Source organism: Psammomys obesus, unplaced genomic scaffold (genome assembly GCF_907164565.1).
Source record: "Psammomys obesus unplaced genomic scaffold, mPsaObe1.curated_primary_1811, whole genome shotgun sequence".
NCBI classification, from domain to species: domain Eukaryota; kingdom Metazoa; phylum Chordata; class Mammalia; order Rodentia; family Muridae; genus Psammomys; species Psammomys obesus.
This window is the reverse complement of record NW_026587032.1, coordinates 4,071,812-4,090,671: the sequence shown is the minus strand read 5'-3', so window position 1 is coordinate 4,090,671 and position 18,860 is coordinate 4,071,812. Positions and strand designations below refer to the sequence as shown.

Sequence of the window (18,860 nt, the reverse complement as noted above, 5' to 3'; positions counted from 1 at the left end):
AGATAAGATAATCATAAAGGAGTAAAATGACAGTCCATAAAATGGCAGGAAATCTGTACAGCTGTTCATGTGGCAAGGTCTTAATATGCAGAATATACGAAAAAAAAAAAAAACCACACAAGATATCGAACACCACAAATAAATAGCCCCACCAATAAATGGTTAAAATGAATTAAACAAATACTAGTCAAAATAAGAAACACAGGTTACCAATGAATATATGAAAAATGTTTAGCGATTTTAGCTACGAGGTATAGGAAGATGCAGAGGTAAAATCAAATAAGGTGCTGAGAGGGTGGCTCGGAAGTTAGGAGGGCTTGCTGCTCTTGCAAAGGACCCGGGTTTGGTTCCCAACCCCCACATCAGGAGCCTCACAACTGCCTGTAACTGCAGTTCCAGGGTACCCAACACCATCTTCTGCCTTCTGTAAGTATTTCGTGAAAGCAGTGCACATACAGACAAGCGTGGACATACATACATACATACATGCATAATTATAAATATGTCTCATTTTACATTTAAAAAGCAAAACAAAAATAAGCAGTAAAATCCTACACTGAGATTCCATCTTACCTAGTCAGAAATGATGTAGTAAAATGTAACCAAATGTTAATGCAGGTGCAAGGAAGGAACCTTTGCACATAGATGGTGGGGTTATACGTTAGAGAAACCATTGGTGCTGGTACACAATAGAAACACCTGTATACACACTGACTGTAGCACTGTTCGCAAAAGCCATGCTGTAGAAGTGCCTGTACAAACAGACAGCTGGATCGAGGAAACCATGTGGGACAGGGCTGGGGAGATGAGAGCTCACTGCTCTTGCAGAAAGACCCAAGTTCAGTTCCCAACACCTAGTTCAGGCGGCTCACAACTGTCTGTGACTCCATCTCCAGGGGATCCAATAAGCTCTCTGGACTGTGAAGACATGTACCTACTCATACACACACACACACACACACACACACACACACACCCCACAAATTTTTTAAAGAAGGAAATGCAGTGAGGTCTAACTCAATCATAAAAAAAAATATCATAGCCATGCTTGCTTTTTTTTTTTTTTTTTTTTTTTTCAGGAAAATAGAAGGAAATAGTGATCATCACATTAAGAGAGAAAGCCGGGCTCAGAGAGACAGACGTTATCTGTTTGCTTTCATAGGCAGTATCCAGGTTACTTTTAAAGGATACTTGACCATATAAGGAGTACAGTTTGCAGAGAGGCATTATGGGAGGGAGGGGGGGTGCTGAGTGTGATCAACACACCCTTTACAGCTGTGGGAAAGTGTCACAGTGAGCTGCATACTTGGTGTAATTGATACATACTAATTAAAATGAATACAATTTGCAGGGGCTGGAGAGATGGCTCAGCAGTTAAGAGTGCTTGCTGTTCTTTCAGAAGACTAAGTTCAGTCCCTAGCATATTGGGTGGCTCACTCATCTGTGATTTCAGCTCTGGGAGATCCAGCGCCCCCTTCTGGCCTCTGTGGGGAGCTGCACTCCCATGCATACATACATACATATAATTTTTAAATAAATAAAATTACAGGGGCCATTAATAATGTTATATATCACAACATTCATCCATCATAAACATACAATTTAATTATATTTGCAGCTGTAGAATAAAATTTATGGTTTAAGTTGTAGAGCTGTCCATCACCCTGCTTAGTATGTAAACTATTTTAAGAAGGTCACATTTTTTTTTTAACAGGGTCTTATGCATCTTAGGCTGGCCTCAAACTCATTGTGTAGGAAAGGATGGCCTTGAACTCTTGATCCTCCTGCTTCCCCTCTTGGACTGCTGGGATTACAGATATGCACAACTAACCTCAGTTTACGCAGTAGTAAGGACTGAACCCAAGGCTTTGTGCGTGACAGGTAAACACTCTACCAATTGAGCCCTGGCTCTGGCCCTTTCTGTCAAATCACAGCACACTATCTATCCCAAAATAAATACTGGTTGAACAAACAATAAATGAGTGAAAGATTAAAAAACAATGCCAGACCTACGCAATGCTGAAATTGTCTTACCAAACACAGCAGCATACCGGTGACACTCGTTTCCATCACACTCTCCATCCACCCTTTGACATTTTATCTGCTTCTCCACGTAGCAATTATGAAGGATTTACTCTGACAAGGGAAATAAGACTTTAGACCATCCCGTGGACCAAGAGAACTGGTGCTGAGCATGTGTGAGTAACCCCAGCATATCTAGAAACAGATTTCACCAAAATGAAGCCTTCCCCAAGCACTTTAGATCCCTGCAACTGGTTCTCCAATATACGCTCGTGTGAAAATCTCTTCTTCAGCTGTTGTATTTATTTTTCCTAAGTTCTTTAGGTGGAGTGAGGAGGCCTGTGCTCCAGCCATAATTACGTCAACAGGTAAGCGACCCTGGATGAACCACTTTGTGACTCCGAGCTGGAGTTGTCTCGTATCTGTATCTATCACTCCTCTGACTCGGAGATGCAGAAGTAACCCAGGAGGCAAAATAAAGCATTCGAGAAGAACACGTGTTGGTTTCTTTTCTGAGTGCTGTAACAAACACTCAGATGCTGGCTCACTGTTCCAGGGTACACATCGCCACCGTAGTGGGGATACCAAGGCAGCAGGAGCTTTGAAGCATGGGGTCACGTTGCCTCCACAGTCAGAAAGCAGAGAGCAATGAATACATGCTAATACTCAGCTTCTTTTCTCCATCTACACAGTCCAGGAAATGAGGCCACCTGAGGTGGATGTGTCATCCCATGTTAATTAAGGCAATCAAGACAACCTCCCACTGACTTGCCGGAGGCTCTTCTTCCAGGTAAGTCCAGGTACTTTCAAGTTGACAGTTAAAGCAAACCATCACACTACTCAAATGTGATATAGTTTAGTTAGCTACCATTCTCTCTTATTTACATTAATTACTTAATTTTTTAAAGGCACTTTTGTGATGAAATAAACCTGTTGGTGTTATCTACAGCTGGACATTTTGAACATGTGGGATCTTCATGCACAAAGCTCTGCTCTTTCTCAGAGCCTATTCTTATTTCATAAATAAGCCTAATGAGCATGGCTTCATCATTTCTCAAACCACAGCATTCTTTTTATAATAAAAATAAAAAGAAAAGAAAAAGAAAAATGAAAATGAAAAACAGACAAGGGCTGTTTAAACTCATTGCAGTTCCAATCCCTTCTACCTAAGAAACTTAAAAAAAAAAATAAGAGATTTATTTATTTATTTTATGTATATGAGTGCTCTATCTGCATGTACATCTGCAGGCCAGAAGAGGTCATTAGATCACATCATAGACGGTTGTGAGCCACCATGTGGTTGCTGAGAATCAAACTCAGGACCTCTGGAAGAGCAGGCTGTACTCTTAATCTCTGAACTGTCTTTTCAGCCCCCCCCAAAAAAAAACTTTTATGCAACTACAATAACTAAATACTTTTATAAAAACTAAATATGCAACTAAATACCTAACTACCAGAAAAAGAAGGAAAAAAAAAAAAAAGGCAGGTTAAGAATCGCTCTAGTTTCTTCCTGTTGCTGTGACAAAACACTCTGACCAAAAGCAAGAGGAAAGTTTTATTTGGCTTGCACTTCCAGGTCACTGTTCATCACTGCAGGAAGTAAGAGTAGAAACTCAAGGAAGAGCTTGAGAGAGAAACCATGGAGAAACACTGCCTTCTGGCTCTTTCCTTGGCTCACTCACTGGCTCATGCTCTTACACAGCCTGACCCAGCTGCCCATGGTGGGGCTCATAGCAGGCTTGACCTGCCTACAACAGTAATCAAGATGGTTCCCCACAGTCATGCCCACAGGCCAAGCTGATCTTGGCATTCCCTCAATCTAGGTTTTTCTCTCAAATGACCTTAGGTTGTGTCAAGCTGACAGTTAAAGCTAAATAAGACAAACAAAGCATTTGCAAGTAATCAATCATAAATAAATATATTTTAAAACAATTATTTGGCATACATATAATTTTTAACATTTATTAAAGACCAATGCAAATTTGAATATCGATGAGATGACTCTATCTGTTTATTTTCACACAAGGAATAAATGCTGGAAAAATATTTGATATTACAGAATATGACATATCTCCAATATTTTTCAGTGTTCATTGATATTATAATCATCAGTACCTACATGGTACAATATGACAAAAGCATCTTCAGGGATGTTTCAAAAATCATTGGAAATTCAATATTAATCCCAAGCCAAAAATTATTTAATGATTTTTTTTTTGAAAATTTTAATCAGCAATTCCAAAAGCAATTTTTGAAATCAAGACTTCTAACACAATACCATCTTAAGGAAAACTGATTTGACACATTGGGAAGAATGGCAAAAAACCCTAAGAGCTTTGTTTTCCCTGTTTAAAGAGTTTAGAGTAGAACACTTTCTGAGTGCAATAAAAACACTAATTCATAACACAGGATAGTCTCTAGTCAAAGCCAATGTGTTTCAGGCAGAGTGCATTGAAAGTCTCTGGGATGGCGTGTGCATGTTGTATGTTCAAACCCCAGACTTCAGTGTCATAACAGAATCAAGATCACCCAGCAATACTTCTCTTCATTACTGCTTAGAGTTTTGAACTCGAGAGTCATCGCACGTCCAGAAAAGCTTCCTAAGGGCTCATGAAATATCTACACACAATCATGCAACTTCACAAGTCACAGAACCCACTGTTTAGGAACCGAGGAGGTTGTGCTGCTATGGTGGTTAACTTCGGTGGTCAACTTACCACAATATAGAATCACTGAGGACAGAGTCTCGGTGAGAGATTGCCTAGATTAGTGGGCATGTCTATGGGGACCGTTTTGATGACATTAACTGAGGTGGGGAGACCTGTCTGCTGTTTGTAGCACTGTGTTTCTGGGCAGGGATTCTAGATTGTATAAGAGCGGAGAAAGTAAGCTGACCATTGTCATTGCTTTTGACTGTTGGTGGTATGTGAACTCAGCCTCTGCACAGACAAGGACTGGTTTCATTTAAAGCCACCACTGTGTCTCTGAAGCCCAGGAAGATACCCAGGACATGAAAACTACCTGCTGCAAATGTGTCATTGTTAGGTTAATTAGTGGCAGCACAGTACCCCACCTACTATATGGGCACAACAGTGTGACACTGCAAAAATCGTCATCATTTTGATTTCTTAACTATGCAACAATGATAATAGGGGATAGTGAACCCTGAATGCTCATTTTTCCTTTTTGGTATCATTTCAGTCTTTTACATTTTTCTCTCATTTCATTAGCTCTTTTGAGAATTGGGTGCAATGTTATTTTGATCATATCCACACCCCAACTCCTCTCAGACCCATCCCTGACTTCTCTAAATATCTGATTTTGTATCCTCTTTTGCTTTCTTTTTTAAACCCATCAATATCTGATTCCCATGATTCAAGAAATTATGGTAAGGAGACAGGAATAGTCTACTGAGTGAGAAGCACACAGGGAGTCCCTCCCAGGCGCTGTCCATGGTCCCATACAGGAGAAAATGCTTGGTGTGACAAGAGCCTGAAAACCCCAACCAGGTTTACAAAATTAAATAAGTTCTATTTACAGATGCTCAAAGAAAAGAAATGATTCACTGCTAATAAGAGTGAAAATCCAAATGGACAATTTCCCTCTGCCCCCAAGCACTTGGTCCACCAGTAAAATTGTTCACAAGACACTTTCTGAGTCCCTGGAGATGGCTCCAGCTCAATTAAACCTGAGTTTGTCCCTGGGATCTGAAGTGAGCTATGAAATTAAGAGAATTGACTCTGTCAGGCTTCATGTTTCCTCCCTTTTCCGACCCAAGAAATTAACTCCTCATCAGCCTGACAAATAGACATTGTACCTGGTTGTCATTGCTATAAATGTGTGCCCCTCTGTAATCACCCTTCTTAATTAACCAAGGCTGCTTGAGGACAGAGACAGTAATGCTGTTAATTCCTCGCCTAATGGAGTAACTGCTACATGGTAGATGCCATTTATCAAGGGGAAGACGATGGACAGAGAGACAGATAATTGTAATTACAATCACAATCATGGGGTCAGAAATCATTAGTGGTCCTAAGACACAGGCGGGTGATGCATCGGCCAGTGCTAAGCACCCAACAGAACCAGCATGATGTTTTCCACACTGAAGAGGGCACAGGAAATTGTTTACCACAACAGCACTTAGTTCAACCTGATACTGAAAGGACACTTCAACACAAGCCTCACACTTAAGACAACAGCTGACTGATGCGTCAGACAAGATGCTAAACTTCAAACAAATACTTGTAGAAAATACAGGAGACACTGTGTTTTCAAGTCAGAACATCTACAGGTGGATTTTGGGTAGAGAAAGTCATCTTTCTTTGGGAAAAGGTGGCCACTGGTAGGTTGCCTAGGCCCTGATGGATTACTCAACAAAAATATGAAGAGTGGCAACATTAATTTGATTCAGTGGATTAATAAATAAATAAAAATATGTATTTGGTAGGGAAGTGTGTTGTGTGGGTTTTAGAGAGAGTTGGAGGGTAAGTGGAGATAGAGTTAGGAAATGGGACGAAGACACATTATATACACATGTGACTATTTTCAAAAAATAAATAAAAATATCATTTAAAAAAAAGAGAAAAACCAATCAATTTCAACTCATATATATCCCAGATATCTGCATTGCAAAAGGTACTGTTGAGAGAATGAAAGGTAAGCCACCGTCTGAGATAAAATGTGAGTAGAACCCGTCTGAGACAGGGCTTGTATCCAGAATACACAGCAAAGACTCAGAACTCAGCATGAAGTGAAGGAACAAGCAAGTATCCAAACAGGCCAAAGATAACAGACAGATCCTTCATCAAAGACACAAATTCTTAATAATGATGATCATTTGGAGGAGTTCAAAATGAGACAAAAGTGGGTTAAGAGGACATACCTACCAGGATATCTAAAATTAAAAAGATTGGACACTTAGTTACAGAGAAATGGAGAGAAGCAGTGGGCCCCTATACTGAGGACAGAAAGGTAAAATCTCACATGCAGTTGCCTTGTTGGGAGGAAGAAAATGTTTTATAAAACAGTTCAGCGTTTCCTTACACAGAGAAGTACATACTCACCATAGACACAGCAGTCAGAATCAGGCATTCACTAGAGAGAAAAGATAACTGTCATTCACTTCAAATCCTAAGCCTTACACACAAATGTCTATGCAACTTTATTTGTAATGGCTCCACAGTTTAAGCATCACAAACACCTTCCCACTGGTGAATAAACAAACTGTGTAGAATCTATCTGTACAATGGAATATCACTCAGCAATGAAAATAAATTGTGTGTGTATTGTTGTTGTTGATGATGATGATGATGTAAATTAACGCTGCACATTAAGCAAAGTGAAAGAAAAGAGACTCGAAGACTACAAATAACATCGAGGGAATTGCAAAATTGTAAGAGCTAAGGAACGATGTTTGGTTTTCAAGCCAGTCTTGGAGTTACTGTAGCTGCTGACTAGAAGCACAAAAAGGGCAGGCTTTTGAGAAGATAGAGCTGTTCTGTATCAGGACTATGTGGGTTGGTAAGTGACTGCACAAATTCCTCAAAACTCATTAAAACTATGTTCAGAGAAGCACATCTCATTGCACATAAAAAATTTAAATACTTGCTTCATTCAAAGAAAAACATACAAACACATATACACAGAATGCTAAAAATGTTCATTCAAATGATAGTCTGTAACATTGTTGGTTCCTTACCTCACAACAGGTGCTGCGTGTGCTATGGGCTTTCGGCCTCCTTGTAATTTTCATAACCATATTCAGGAGGGCTGGTAGGTCTCGTGTAGCCCTGGCTTGTCTCAAATTTGATATTTAGCTAAGGATAACCTGGAATACGGATCCTCCTCTCTCCACCTCATTGTTGTTGGGATTACAAGCGTGTGTCAGCATGCCCAGTTTATGCTGTGCTTCAGATGAAATCCAAGGCTTCATGGACACTCGATACATGCTCTACTAGGTGAGCCATATCTCAGCCCTCATAACCACATTGTGAAACGGGAATTGTTATTCTCTTTTGTACGCAAAGAAAAGGAAGGTGAACAGACCTTGTCTACCCTCTGCCCTCAGACAACAGACCTCATAATGGGCCAAAGATACTGTAATCTGCACTATGGAAATGCACAGCATTCAAAGATATAATGGTGAGATACTGGCCCAGAAGTCAGAATCTGACACCAGCCATTTCTCTGTTGCCATCACCAAACAGCATGGGGAACATCAACCTAGGAAGGTTTGTTCAGTCTCCTGGTTACAGAAGCTTAGGTCCATGGCAACATTGTTTCTTGGACTGTTGAAAAGCTGAACATCAGGACACAAGCTAGTGTCCCCCATTTTGCTTGGTGCAGTCCAGAAACAAGGAAAGAAAGAGAATCAAGGACAAGATACGCCCTTCCAGAAGAAACCCCACATGACCTGCTTCCTCCAATCAGGGCTTACTTCCGCATGTTTTCACCACCTGCCAGTAGCCCATTAAGCTATGACTCCCCCAACAACTCAGTGCATTCAGGAAGTCAAGGCCCTCATGATCCCATCATCCCTCACTTCCAAACACTGCTGCACCAGGGAGCAAGCCTTCATGGTGCAAGCTTCTGGGAAACATTTTAGACTCACCCTATTCGTGAGGTGCCGGCTCCATCCTGTTCTGCTACTGACACAAAGTGTGAGTGTGAAAAAAAATATGTAATATTTTTTTGCTTAGCTTTGCTTGTATTGATTTAAATCCAAGGTATGGGGAGGGGGTGCTAGGGAGATGGCTCTACAACTAAGAGCACATCCCGCTCCTGCAGAGGATGTGAGTTCTATACTCACGTCAGAAAGTTCACAACCACCTCCAACTGCAGTTCCAAGGGAGCTCATGCTTTCTTCTGGCCTCCATATGTGTCTGCACTCATGTACACACACACACACACACACACACACACACACACACACACACACACACACCACTAGAGAGTGAGAGACATACACTTATTTAGAGAGACATACTTTCATACACACAGAGATATATACACACACACACAATAAAAATAAATTTTTAAACAAACCCAAGGCGTTGGAAAAGGATGACATCTCCATTTTCACTCACACAATTATGAATAGCTGTTGTCATGTGCTGCCTGAAGAGTTATGTTTCTGAATTATCCAGGCTCCCCAATTGTCTCTCCGTAGCCCTCTTATGTCCTGGCTTGGAAAATTCTACCATTAGTTCTATAGTCTTTAAAGTCAAGGCAAAACGGCTTGAGCATAGCACAACGATCTTGAGTTTGAGCCCAAGTCTAGCAGATAAAATAGAGCAGATGAATGGCTCATGTCCTGTGTGTTTTTTTGCTGTGTGATGACTGTGTTTGGGATGGCAGGCAAGCACATGAGCTCCAGAGATGGGAAGGAATGAATTAAGAGCCTTTCTCAATCTCAGTGTTTTCATCTAGAACATGGGACAATAAAATGTACCAGATTTTCTAAAAGCCTCAGAGTAGCACCAAGCACAAAGTGCAGCGAACAATGCACAATGTGATTACTCTGGCTCCCAGTTAGAGTGATGCTGGGAAATTGCACATTCCACAGTCACAGATGAAAGGAAGCGATAAGCAGAAGCAGAGTAAGCCTCCTACTCAGGTCCACACATTGCCTGGGTGATAAACTCCACTACATGTTAATGCCTTTGACCTTGAGAGTCAGATTGTCCTTGAGATTCTCCCCTGTCGTTATGTATAACTAGAAAGTAACAGAAACCATACAATTCACTTTCTATGTCCTGGGGAAGAACCCTCAGCAAGCTCTATGTCTGTCTCTGAATCTCGGTTTCTCTGTCTCTGTCTTTCTGTCTCTCTCTATCTCTCTTTGCCTCTCTCTATCTCTATCTCTATCTCTCTCTCTCAGTGAACTTGGCTCAATGCCCCCTTTTGTGTCATTTTCTGTGTCATTTCACATTGTGTCATTGTGTCATTCTCACCAGAGTCATCACTCTGGAAATCCATTTGAGAAATTTTTTTTCTCCATTTCATTTCTTTCCTGGCAAAGAAACTACATAATTAACAAGCTCTGATGTCTACATGTGTACCAGTGGTTTCTAACCAGGGTGGGTTTTGTCACTTGGGGACATATGGCAAGATCTGGGGGCATTTCTGGTTGGCACAGTTGGGGTGGTGGCTGATTCTCCTGGAATGGAGTAAGTAGACTGTGGGCATCCTGTGATATGTAGGTTAGCCTCCAGCAAGGCGCTGCCTGGCCTCCAAAGCCAACAGAACCAAAACTGGGATGCAGCTCTGTGCTGGCCACATCTGTTTGCCCATTTGATTTCCACAATAGCCTAAGGATTAATAACCAGGTCGACACTTGGACATATTCATGCCCAGCCTAATGAAAATGAATTGAAATGATGCTCTCCCTGGGAAACTGAGTCTGGGGACTTAAATAAAATGGTCCAAGGCTACAAAAATGAAGATGTGGGAACATCAGGATGGGAAACTCCCTGTCACCCAGGGCCCAATCTCTGTCAGCACATTTTATGGGAAATGAAATAAAAGTTCTTCCCGGAAGCTAATAAGTGAGGTAGAAAAAGAGAAAACCAGTAATAAATAAACTTTTCTTCTCTAAGTGTGCTAGAACATTCACTTGGGAAGGAAAAAAAGATGAATCAGAGATGATTCTGTTCTCAAAGATAAGTAAACAAACACCCACCCACACCCCCAGATAAGTACATTGAGAAAGCACATCCCAAACCACGTTTCTTCTGTTGGACCTGGGATCAAACTGCTGGCCTTGGAAGTAAGAAAGGTCTGTAGCAACTTCTATGCCATCAGTATAAACAGAGGTGTGTGTGTGTGTGTGTGTGTGTATACAGCACACATATGCAAGGGTCCGAGAGCACATGCACACACTTTGCCAGAGTGTTACACTGAGGGGCATCCTCTATCAACCTTGACTTTATCGTCTTGACATGGGGTCTCTCAGTGAACCAGATACTGTCCATAGCTAATGCTCTTACCCACCAAGCCATTTCCTCGGATGCATGAGTGTTTTTCATTTTATTTTTATCAATTGTATGTATGGATGTTTTGCCTGCTTGTATGTCTGTGTACTGCATGTGTGAAGTGCCCACAGAAGGCAGAAAAGGATATTGGATTCACTGGAACTTGAGTTATAAACAGTTGTGAACGTCTCTGTGGGTGCTGGGAATCAAACCTGGGTCCTCTGTGCTCTGAGGAGCCATCTCTCCAGCACAGCTTGCCCCTGTGAGAATTTTTAATGAAAACAAATAAAAAGTGACAGAGAAACAATACAGATGGATTGGAAAGGTGGAGCTTTGGTGGTTTGGAGGAGACCAAGGAAGTTGGGAGGAAAAAGGCTTGGAGAAGACAGGAAGAAATAAAAAGGGGGGAGAGGGAGATTTAGATATTCCTTGTGTTTTAGGATTCCCATGGAAAATCTTAGACACTGAGGAAAGATAACCTGTTCTATACACTAAACTCAAAAAGGATTTTTGAAAATATGTGGGTCTGAGATGACAGCTCAACCAGTAGAATGTTTGCTGAAGAAGCATGACATCCAGTTTGGCTCTCCAGCACCCACATAAATGCCAGGCACGCACCTGCACAATCCCAGCTCAGGGGAGGCAGAGACAGGAGACCCTGGACTAACCTGTCCTATTAGACTAGCTGAATAGGTGAGCTCTGGGCTCAAGCGAGAGACCCTAGCTCAATATGTACAGTGGGGAGCAAGGAAGGAAGACACTCACCCTGAACCTCTGGCCTCCACACATGTGAGCATGAACATACATGGGATCATGAGCATGCACAGCACATACACACAAATGCCATCATTTCCTAACCAGAAGTGGGATGTACTGTTATTGTTTTCAAAGGAGCACCACTGAAAAATGTAGAACATAACATTTTGGTGTACTTCTAAGATAACTGCTATTAGCTGTTGATGCTACTTCCAGTTCTAAGTGCTGGTGTATGATGTATAACATAAGCTATTAAAGATTTAACTTTTTTTTTTTTTTTTTTTTTTTTTACAGAAAGTGGTAAGTACACAAAATGGGATCTTGGTTTTTGTGGATATATTTCCACTCTAGGCACAGAGCAGCCTACCTTTTCGTCTACACATCATCCTATTGTGTGGCTTATTGTGATTCACTCTTCATTGGTAGGAATTTCCTTCCTGTACACATCCATGTCATAATTTCTAAAAGGAAGATTATAGTGGAGTTCTATAGAATTTTACAATGGGATACCGTCCTGGCTCACATTAACTGTCAACTTGTCACAGGCTAGACTCACCTGGAAAAAAGACTCTCAATTGAGCAATCATCCTATTTCAGATTGGCCTGTGGGCATGTCTACAGGAGGTCACTTTGATTACTAATTGATGTAGGAGGCCCCGGTCCACCATGGGCAGCACAATTCCCTGGGCAGGTGGTCTTGGAATATGTAAGAAAGCTAGTAAGCAACATTCTTCCATGTTTCCTGCCTCCAAGTTCCTGCCCTGACTTCCATCAGTGATGGACTGTAACCTGGAACTGTTAGCCAAATACCCTTCCCTCCCTCAGTTGCTTTTGATCTGAGTATTTTTATCACAGCCACAGAATAAAAAAAAAAAAAAATAGGACAAAAGAGTGTACTTAAAATTTGATAATCAAAAATCTCAAAGAACAATGTCCAATTTTATCTCCTCCCAAATGAACATCCCAGGTGACCATTTTCTCCTTGAAGTAAGCCCTGATCGTCAACTTGGAAATAAGCTCTCATTCTAGAATTGTTCCCTCCCTTCCAAATGCCCTCTCCAATACTCTCCATCACCAGTGGCACTCTTGAATCAACTTCTATTTTCATGGTGACGGGAAACCTGTAAATGTGTCTGTCTGTGTGTGTGTGTGTGTGTGTGTGTGTGTGTGTGTGTGTGTGTATGAGTGTGTGTGTGTATATATGTGTGTGTCTGTGTGTGAGTATGTGAGTGTATGAATATGTCTGTGTATGTATGTGTGAATGTGTGTGAATGTGAATAAGGGTATGGGGGGTATGTTTGAAGACATGGATGGGGTTCTCTCCTGGTACAGGAATGCTGGGTGACAGGAACAAGAGTGTGAAGGGAAGAAGACTCCAGAGCTTTGGCTCCTCTGTAGCTCCTGTTTTCTGCTGCTGTCACCTGAACAGGTCCTGCTAAACAGGCAGCTTGGTGATTATGCCAGATAGGAAAACATGAGTAAGAATGACAGCTCATTAGAAAATCAAGCAACTCACAGATGGACGAAGTCAGACTTTATGGAGATGGCTTACTGCTCCCACGCCCTTCAGAACCCATGGGTCTTATGTCTGGTCTTAGAGACAAGGTCCTGAACATCCAGGTGGAGCATTGTTTTCCCCCTTTGAAGATGGAAGCTCTAACACTGGACTCTCAGTCAAGTCTCTGGACTGGAATAAATGACCATCCAACCCAGGGGGCACCCTGAACAGAAACCTTCCTGGAAGCTGTCCCCTGGAAGCCAAGCCCAAAGGCACATTAGAGCAAAAGACTGGTTCAAACAAGTCAGCACACCCCACACACTTCATTTCCTGTTAAGTATTCACAAAGCACAGTTGCAACCTGGAGTCTCGGAAGAGGTTTTCAGGGTTTCCCTGTTGCTAAGAAACCTGCTTAAAATACTGATGTTCCTAGTGAGTCAACGTGGAAAATAGTCACGGCCACTGCCATACTTTTCCTGCTCTAGCCCCTTGAGCCCTGCTCGAGGGGTTTGAAGTGTGACACTGGTATTCAGGACTGGACTCGCTGTAGGAGTGTCAGTGTTCAGGCACTAAGTTCATATCATACTCCTGCTGCCTTGGTCAGAGACTACTGATTCTCTCTATGGTGGGCTGCAGTTAATGCAAAGACTCAACTGCCCAACGTGCTGAGAGCACATGGCTGTTGCATGTTTAGCCCTCAATGGGACATCTATATCATTCTCCCTCCTGACTCCCAGGCTCAGGGAACATTCCAAAAGAGAGCATGGAAAGAACATAAGAGCCGGATGAGGAGAGGAGCTGTAAGTGGGCTGTCTTCTGGACAGTGCATAGCCATTTCCATTCATGAACTCACAGCATAAAGTCAAATCAACAAGATTGCCAGTATTCCAACAGGCAACAATAAAGAGATTCAGTAGATTATGAGAAAAAAAAAAGACATAAAAGCAGGAAGGGGTGTGTTAGGGTGCCTGAGAAGAATGAGGAAGGAAGAGTTTGGGGTGTCTGGAGGGAGAAGTGAGAAGAGAGGATTGGGATAGGTATGATCAAGATACATTGTTTACATGTCTCAAATTGTCAAAGAACGAATTAAAATATATATTATTTTAAAAATGTTTCATTGGGCTGGAGAGCCAGCTCAAAGGACAGGCTGCTCTTGGAGAGGACCTGAGTTCAGATCCCAGAATCCATGTCGGTGGCTCACAACCACCTGTAAAATCAAGCTCCAGGGGATCTAACACTTCTGGCATTTGCAGGCTCCTGCACCCACATGCAGAAGCCACACAGAGACATGTAATTTAAAATTTTAAAAATTAAATGAAAACCTCATTCATGGCACCTACTGGGGTGCCATATATGGAACAGTACAGTGAGCAAGCAGCAGGCTCTGGTCCCTGGTCTTATTCATGCAGGGTGAGTCTTCAGAAGCGCATCATTGAGAGGTCCAGGAAGCCCAGAATATTCTCTCTGATGAGCAAGTAGAACTAACACCCTCCCTAAAGATAAGATTCGCCAGGTTCTCCCAGGCAGAATGCCACAAAAATTCTATGGGGGGGGGGGATAGGGGGTCACTTTGTTGACCTTTCAATGTAAAGGAGGCAGAAACTGCTCTTTGCCAGATTCATCCCATCTTGGAAATCCTGTGCACATGCAAACCTTGGGTGCCTTCTTATTTAAGTTGTTCTGTTGTTAAGACAACCAGGACTACAAGGGGCACTTCTGAAATCTGTCCAGAGGCTAGCTAATTGTGGACTTCATCCCATGTGCCTTTGGGAGCTGGGGGTAAAAACTAAGAAGTGCAAGGCTAAGGTGTTCCTTCTTAAGGTGCAAGAATTATGCTTCTATACAGTTATCACATCCTCTTCATGGTGTGATGCTTCTGGAAAATGTTAGACTTCTATAGCATTTGACCCACATAATATTCATTAGGCCGGTCACCACCTGCTGAGGTGTCCTGGGCATGCTGGAGGTGCTGGAGATATAACATCAAAAGCAGAGCCTCGCAGTTGGGAGGAGGTTGGCTTAATTAGTAAAGCACTTGCCATACAAGAACAAGGACCAGAGTTCAATCCTCAGAACCCACGTGCAAATGATAGGCACAGTGGTACCTGTTTACAGTCCCAGAGCTGATGTGGTTGGGGCAGAAGGATCCCTGAGATGTAATTAGTGTCAAGCCAATGAGAGATCCTGTGTCGAAGAAAGCAAATAGCATTTCTGAGGATGACCTACAGAGTTGTTCTCTGGCCAAAAATACATGTGACTAAAATTTAAAAAATCTATTTCCTTGGGTTGTTGACATCCTGTAGGGAAAATGCATTTGATGAAGTAATTAAAAAGTTAATCTAGAATATTCCAGTAGTGATCAATGCTTCAATGTGTCAGCTTTTAAGGAAAGGAAGAATTCTGAAGTAGGATAAAGTCCTCAGCAAACACCAAACAGCAGTCCAAATTGACTGAAGGAGGGGGTTCTGTGGAACCCAGGGATATCGTGACAATCACAGGACAGTGTATTTGACAGTCCTTTGACGTCAGTGAACATTTATTTTAAGGAAATGAGGCCACGTGGCCACAGAAAAATGTACAAAGCAGGGGATCTCCCACACCAGAGGAAAGCATATGGCTGCTGATGTGAGGAGGAAGGGGTATTCATAGTAACATCTCAGTGAACCATCGTGGTTCCCTGTGTTGCAATAACGAAAAAGCAATGGTAGGTGAGGAAGTGATTGTCAGTCTGGATTGTCAGATTCATCTGACCTGGAATGGGTTAAGAGACACTTGTCAGGGTGTGTCTGTGATGGTGTTCCCAGAAATACCCAGCTGGGGAGTATGAAGTATCAGCTACTTCAGAATGGGCAACACCTTCCAATGGGCGGCCCAGAACTTTGGGAAGTTGTTCTCTCCTTCCACCCTATAATCTGGAAACCGAACTCAGGTCATCAGGCGCACATTACATAGCAAGTTATTTTACCCACTGGACCATCTTGCCATCCCAGACACAGAGATCCGAGGACAACAACGGGTGTTGTCTGCTTTCTCTTCTTACTGGCCATATCTCCATCCCTGATCTGTTGCTTATCCCACAGCCATCCTGTGCTCACATCAGATTCCAGCTTCTTCAGCTTCTACATTGACTGAGTATCAGTAAGTCTCCAGGTAGCTTCCAGTTTCAGTGCAAGACAGAGGCTGAGCCCCATGTCTGTAGGCCGAGAAGCTACTGCGATTTTAACCCCTCAAGGCATTGAAGGATTATTGCACTAACCAGCTCCTACCATGTACTTCATTCTAGGGAGTACCCTCTAAATGCACATACACACACACACACACACACACACACACACACGTACACACTATTGGTTCTGTTCCTGTATAATACAGGAGGTAACTTTGAGAGTCTGGAGAGGGGTCTGCGTTAGAAGTGTCCTTGGAATAGGGAAAAGATGAGATTTGCTAGCATTTCAGGAATGTGTAGGCAAGGCCGGAGTGGATGGCAAGGATGAGTATAAGGTTCAGCACAAAGCCACTGGAAGAAAGGAATATAATCTATTAAAAGGAAAGGTTAACACAACACATGTCAGCAAACTAGAATCCCAGCTTTGGCTGTGTTGACTTTGCAAGCATGTCTAATGCCCAGGATGTTAATTGGGCAGGTAAATACATCGGTCTGTATTCAGGACAGAAATAAGGCTGGAAAGATGCACATGGGATGTTGTTATATTTGGTTTCAAGTCACAGAAAGCAAGCCCAAGTCACTCAGGAAATAGGTCTAGGTGTAGGTGAGAAGAGGATCACATTTTAGGGATTTTTTTCTTAGCTATGCATTCATGAATGCATAAAAACTGGAAAAGGCCTGAAGGCCACAAAGCACCAGTAAAGAGTGGAGGAAGCAGTAAGTTCTGGAAAAGCCTTACAGTGACACGTCAACTTAACGAGTCCACTAAAGAAGTGAGGCTGACTCCTTATGATGTAGCAGTTACAGAGAAAGGTAAGATGCTTTTCACCTAAGACCCAGAATGGATGGATCCCCACTCTAGCCACTCTCAATCATTCAGCAGAATTCTAGGTAGACAAGGAAAAGAACAAATGGCAAAGAATTAAGGAAAAGGGAATAAAATTATTATTACAATAGCTGCATTATCTTTGCAGAAATCCAACAACATCTACTGAAAATAGTCACTAGGACTTATAAGCGAGGCCATTAAGTTTACATGAAAGAAGATTAAAGCACAAATATTAAACATATTTCAATAAACGAACAATAAACCTGCTGAGACTTAAATTAGAGATCCCATTGGGCTGAGGAAAAGCTCGGAAGGTAAGAGCACCTGCTGCCAACCATAGCAATCTGAGTTTGATCCCCAAGACCTACGTGACAGAAGGAAAGAGCCAACTCCTACAGGTTGTCCTCTGACATCTACGTGTGTGCTGTGGTGTTCACATGTCTACACATATATATCATGCATCCACACACTTAGATGAGTAAATGGAAAAAAAAAAAGAAAGGAATTTGTTTTTCACTTGACAAGAACATTTCTTTATAAACTGCCTAATGGACATTCACATCAGAACACAGACTGTGCTTCAAGAACCAGACTTCTGGATCTCATCTTAGATAGTACTTGACTTCCAGTCTTCAGACGGATACGGGAACTTTGCCAGGAGAACTTTTTCTTTCTTTTTCTGTAAACTTTTCTTTCTTGCTTCAATGTAGGCTTGTTTCTCAAGTCTCAGTCTGACAAAGCAATCCACGGAAGGCATTTCGAAGAACGGTTTCCTGTTGTATCTTTTGTTTAGGCACCAAGGTAAAGGCCACTGCTTGAATTTGTGCCAGATGATTCTTCCAAAGTTGTCCCTTCTCTAAGCACCAGGTCTTGTTCTTTCTTGACCAATCTGAAGAAGCCTTAAGGCTTCTCCGCTCTCCTGGACAACTTTATCTAAGGCGTCCATCGAATCAACAAACCTTTTTTTTTTTTTTTTTTAACCATTCTGCACTTGGCATTGGAAATCTCTGTCGCTTGGCCTCCTGCTCTGGAGTTAGAAGCCGTTTTTTTCCTTCAGAGGATATTCAAAGTTTATGTAAGTCTTTGTTACTTCTGTTCCTTAGCTTCTGTCAGGTCCATTAAGCTCCAGGTTTGACTTTTTCTCCTCGCCCCCCAATTCTTTGGATCATCAAAAAATTCTTCTAGTCCATTTCCTTAACAACATGGTATGAAGTAATTTATACTGGAGAAAAGACGTGACATGTGGTGTGTTCTTATGCAACAAACTAAGAGAAAGCCTAGAGCCAGTAGGGGCCTCGAGATTTATTAGGGAACAGGCAGCCTTCAGAAACAGAGACTCTTCTACAAATACCCACTATGCTGGTCACAGCCATGATTCTAAAGCAGGACTACTATGTCAAAAGGAATTAAAAAAAAACTGAAAAAGCTGACTGTATATTCAATCACTCAAAAAAACAAAATTGTGAACTTATAGAAAACAGAATATGTATATACTGAGAGTTATATAATACAGATGAATGAAATCATCAGAGAATAGTTAAATACATGGCAACATGCCTTATTCATACTAAATACTAGACATAGAGATGTGGCAGCTACTCAGACAAGAAAAGAGCC

At 41.9% G+C, this 18,860-nt stretch overlaps 1 pseudogene; it reads right to left on the bottom strand.

The window, feature by feature from the left end:
- Window positions 1-17,850: 17,850 nt before the first annotated feature.
- Window positions 17,851-18,616, bottom strand: LOC129673072 (39S ribosomal protein L47, mitochondrial-like; annotated as a pseudogene).
- Between the last annotated feature and the right edge of the window lie 244 nt (window positions 18,617-18,860).